A 5,535-nucleotide genomic window follows, 5' to 3' on the forward strand; every position below is an offset into this window, starting at 1 on the left:
TTACTCTTTGGTCCCTTGCCAAGTTCAGCTCCAGCCACGCCTTGGCCTTCCTGACCCCCTCCCTGCAGAACCGGGCAGCATCCCTGTGCCCTTCCCAGCTGCCTGTCCCTCTTCCACCGCCTGTGCGTTTCCTTCTTGCCCTTTGGTTTGACCAGCAGGTCTCCACTCAGCCATGCCCGTCTTTTGCCTTCCTTTCCTGATTTCTTGTGCCTGGGGATCGAGAGCTCTTGTGCTTTATGGAAAGTGTCCTTAAAGATCTGCCAGCTCTGTTCGGCTCCCTTGTCCCGGAGGCAGTTTCCAAGGGGATCCTATTGACTAGCTCCTTGAAGAGCTGGAAGTTGGCTTTCCTAAACCTCAGGGTCTTGGCTTTACTCTTCACCTGACCCATGTCCCTGAGGAATGCGAACTCCACCAGTGCATGATACTGCACCCCAGACTGCCTCCAGCCTTGATGTCACCAATTAGCTGACTTGTGTTGGTGGCATCTGTTTCTTCCAATGTCACTGTCTGCAACTGGAAAGAGAGAGGGAAAAATAACCTGTGCTCCAGATTCCCTTACCAACAGTCCCAAGGCCCTGAAGTCTCTTTTGATCACCTTTGGACTATGCATTGTGGCAAAAATAATAGTGAAATAATAATGCACTTCTGAGTAAATAAAAATATATTCCAGTTTGGCCAGGACACCAGAGGGTCAGTCATTCATGTAACCCTTCATCTCACATCAACGTCTGAAGTTATTGTCTGTTGTCTAGAAAAGGGCTTGGCTAGCATTACACCATGCAAAGGAGTTTCTATCACTTATAAGAATCATCTGACCTTTTTCCAAGGAGCTTTAGTTCTTCTTTACTGAGCCATGGTGCTTTTTGCTGTTGGTTATTAGCAGTGTGAATATTTTAAATTGCAAAATTCAGCAAAGCAAATGGTACATCTATCCACTGTGCACGGGATGAAAACGAGGGTGCTGAGACCCTGGCCCAGGCTGCCCAGGGAAGCTGTGGTGGATGCCCCATCCCTGGCAGGGCTCAAGGCCAGGCTGGATGGGGCTGTGAGCAACCTGGGCTGGTGGAAGGTCCCTGCCTGTGGCAGGGGACTTGGAACTAGGTGATCTTTGAGGTCCCTTCCAACCCAAACCATTCTGTGATTCTATGCTTCCATGGTATAAAAAAAGAAACTCGTGCCTTCCCTTCTTTCTCTGTGAATTTCAGTTCTATCCTTTCCATTACCAGCACAGCACAAGCTTTTGTCATCTCAAATCTTTGGATGCCCCAGGCACTCAAGCCTGTCTCCCATCTCCAATTTGGTCACTATCCTAAGATGCAAGAGTAGTGATATGTACAGATTGGATGGGAACTTAAATAGAATTAAGCATGAGTCATAATTGAGCAAAGCAATAATTAAGCATGATTAAGCTGGTCTAGTTGAAATGGACCATTTAAATATCTACACTTTAGTCTCAACAGCTTTTTTTAGGTGGGTCACCTGAGCGCCTCTCCATTTCATTTGGCCTAAATTTGGTGCAAAGAATTTGCCTTGACCTGCCCTGTCAGCACAGCCGTGTCCTCATGTGGTCTAACAGAGCTGCCAAAACCAGAATCCTCTTTTCTACCACTGATTTAGGCTCACTCTGGGTTTGCAGAAGGGCTGAGCAGGGGCTGCCCACAGGGTCTCTCCAGAGAGCCAGGCTTGATGCCCCTGGCTGCGGGCAGCCTTACTGCCCACGTTGGCTCCCGTGCCTGGACATAGCACCTGCGGGGCAGCTGAGGAATCCACGGTACCAAAGCAAATTGAGTCAAGCCCATCCAGCCGGGCAGAATGACTGCTGAAGCATGTTAGGCATGTTGCCTTTCCAATAATGACTGTGATTGAGCAATGGTACTGTAATTAGGGTGTCTCCCACAGAAGCAAGTATGGGTAACTGAGGGAAGTCACAGCTCAGACCCTTGCACACGCACCATGGGTGGTTTCCTCTGGGAGCACCACAGGCATCACAACGTTAATTACAGCCTTGGCCCCACTCCCCACCTCAGCCTTTGCGTGGGGAAGGACTTGGGAACTGCTCCAAAATTATCAGAGACTGAAATTTAATTTGGTTTTTTTGCCTCTGACTTGCAGAAGTGCAGTGTGTGTAGGTGGCTGGTGGAGGAGGTCCATGCAGCATCATCACTGACAGCAGAAGACCTCCCAACAACCTTAATAGAGGCATCCAGTGCATGTTGACCTGAGATGGTCTGCAGGTGCCTTGCCAGGGCCCAAAGGCCACTGGCCACTTATGGAGGCGCACATCTGACTGTCAAGTGGCCGGTGATGGTGCTTGGTGGTAGTCTGCATCTCCTGGTGGTGTGAACACTTCTGGTGATGCTGGGAGAGCCCCACTTGGGGCATGGGGAAGGCGTGCTGTGGAAGGGGAGCGGTGGTCCGTGTTACTTGGGGCCATGCTTAGGTGGTGCTAGGGAGTAAGTATTGGAAACTTCTTTGCAATTTGGGTATCTGGGTGGGGAATTCGGCAACATCTGTCCCTAAAACATCTTGTGAAGAACGGTGATCGTGGGGAATCAATGATTGAGTGGACTCAACACTGCCCAGTAAGGCACATCTCACAGGACAGACCAGGGCTGCAATGTTTAAAGAGAAGGAATCTTGAATTATCTTGACATTTTAGTACTTACTTGATTTGAAGAGCAGGAGAGACTCCAGTTTTAACTGGTGACAAAGTCCTCACCTGACATTCCAACCAGAGGGTTATTTAAAGTGGTACAGTCTGAACAAAAATTCACAGACAGTGAAAATTCACAGAACAGTGGTTTGTGCATTCTCCTGCCTACAAGAGCACAGCTGAAGGAGCGGCAAGCACAGCCTCTAACTTATCTCTCCTGCTGGTCCTATTTCTTCCAGCTTCCCAAGAAACCTCTTTCTCCTTTCTTGCCATGCAAATCAGGATTGGCACCGGGGGTTTGCATTGCCCTACAAGTTGAAGAATTGGGTAGGGTGATATTCATCTCTGGCAGAGCACAGCAGGGCTTCTCCTGTATTGAATCTGCCTGCAGGAATTTAGAGCCCGAGTGAGTTTTAGTGGCACATTCACCTGTTGAAGGTAAGCAACCGTTCCCCCTTGGATGTTTTATAGCCCTGGTGCACATAACATTTGGATAAGGCTCTTGGACATGGTGCTTGCTTTGTAAAAAACGTGTAGGACCTAGAATCTGGTCCTTCATAGCAACAGGGCCACTGTTTGACGATGCCATACTCCATGGTGGAAATACAGGTAGAAAATCCAGGGTTTATATCCCACTAGCCAGTTTTAAATTTTGCTGTTGGTTTTAACCATGGTGCACCAATCTGACAGAAATTATCTCCACTGCAAAGTTAAAAGTGAGATCTAACATGGCCAAACATATAATCCACATTGCAAGCTGTAACCCCTTGCCTTTCCTACACCCTTCCCTCTCGCAGCACTCTCCAAACTAGCCGGCTGTAACAAGTTCTTTTACCATCACATCCCAATATACTCTTCATCCCAGTCCCTCTGCTGCCTTCTCCTAGTCTCTTCCAGAGCATTCTCTTTCCTCCAGATCTCTCTTCCTGGGCTGCTCTCCCTTCATTGGCTCTCAACCCCTTAACAGAACCAGCCACAGCTGCACCTTATCTACATCGGCCAACCCACCGCCCCTGAAGCCAGCCCACAGCTGTATATTATCAATGATAATTAACCCAGCTTCATTCCTCTACACTTCCCCAGCTGAGATCTTACCACCTTGTCGGGTTCATTTTGAGTTTCCAAGAAGGGGCTACGCAACAGCGCGTACAGCTGAGCAGCACAGAGTCCCAGGATTTTCTGGAGGGTCATGTTGGTGTACCGACCCTTGCGTGCAGAGAGACCCCTGCAAGACCATGACCTCAGCTTCCTAGATTTGAATTGTCATTATGAAGTGAATGGGAGTACTCCCATATATCGTGTTGCCCATGGAATTAAAAGAGTGCTTGGTCCTAAGGACAGCAAGCAGGGACAGTTTATCTAGTGGTCTTGAAAGATTTGCCCAGCTTTCATCTACTTCAAACAGCATTTAATTTTTTTCTGTAGGTTTTACTTTTTTAAGAGGATTTTCAGTTCCTTGAATTTAGTGTTTTCTGCAAATTTAAGCTTAACTGTATATTTCTGTATCCCAAATTTCTATTTCAAATGTTTAAACAATCCTCTGAACCTGGAAGGGCTTTGGAAAGGTGGTCTCTTCATCAATTGATGTAGAAACATCAATACAGCAACCGGGGAAAAAAGTTTGATATTCAATCTGTATTCATCTCTGATCCTTATGAAATGTTTGATGTTTGATTCTTGCTTTTGGGAAAACCTCTTGTAAGCCTGTGGAGGACCTGTGTGTTAATAGGATGAACTGAAGGAGCCCCAGGACAGAGACTACAGGTTTGATTTCAGCCTCATTTCCACACATTTGTTGACGTGTGCAAAGGTGATTTTCCTCCTGATGAGGGGGTTATATAGCCAAAACAGCTTTGGTAAGGTTGGTCTTAGATCTGCCTTGATGGGATTAAGCAGTAAACTTTTGTAGACTGCATGCAAATTAGCATGAATTCATGCTAGGGTGACATTTCCTTGAAATATGTCAGGACGCATCTGTGTGGCCTTCAGTGACTGCAGTGCAGGTAAAGGCCATCTTTTTGTTTATGCGTTGCTGTTCAGGTGGCCAGTAGCGCTCATAGACATTGAGACTTCATTTTCCTGAGTAGTGTGTTATTCTCGGTTGCCTGGGTCTGCATTCTTGCTACAGACCCAGTTACTTCCCATACCCCTTCTCCCTGAGTCCACAGCCGTGGTACGAAAGCCTGGTCTAACCAGCTACATCCACCCAATGTGAAGCTACACATCAGCTGCGCGTAAAATAGCTCATTTCTGGAAACCAAATGTCTCTGGTTTATGTCCAGTGTATAACTCTCTGCCCATAAAGCGCTTCTTACACTCACAATAGGTAACCAAGTAGTGAGGCCAAGAAATTAAAAAGTAAAAAAGGCCTTTCAGTACCTGAATGGGCTGCTTGCTTTATCTCTGTTTCACCACCCAGTGAAATGATGGCAACTGCATGGTTTCTAACATTCAAGGTCCAATGTGTGTGACAGCTAGCTGAGAAGAATGCTGCTTGGGAAAACATGTCCTGCAAGTTGCCCTTTGCCACCCATAAACTTCACGCTCCTACGTTAGAGATGTCCTTTAACTAATGATGGCACAATGGGGTAAATTTATGCCACACCGTCCTTTTTCTGATCTCGAAGGCAGGTTTGGGTGAAGGTGGATGTTACTAGTTGCTGAGTTTCTGGCCATTGTTCAGTATATTACTGTCACTTTAGGCATCCTCCAGGAGAGGATATTTCTGAGTAGGACAGAATATTGTCACTTGGCGCATCGTGTGACATCTTGTGCTATGCTCCTCGGTCCCATTTCTGTGTGTTTCTCTTCTTCCCTGTGGCTCTTCTGCTCTTCCCTCTTGTTTTCTTGCCCATACCAACAAACGCTTTCAAACTGGCAGG

Source organism: Falco biarmicus, chromosome 2, assembly GCF_023638135.1.
Source record: "Falco biarmicus isolate bFalBia1 chromosome 2, bFalBia1.pri, whole genome shotgun sequence".
In the NCBI taxonomy this organism is placed as follows: Eukaryota; Metazoa; Chordata; class Aves; order Falconiformes; family Falconidae; genus Falco; species Falco biarmicus.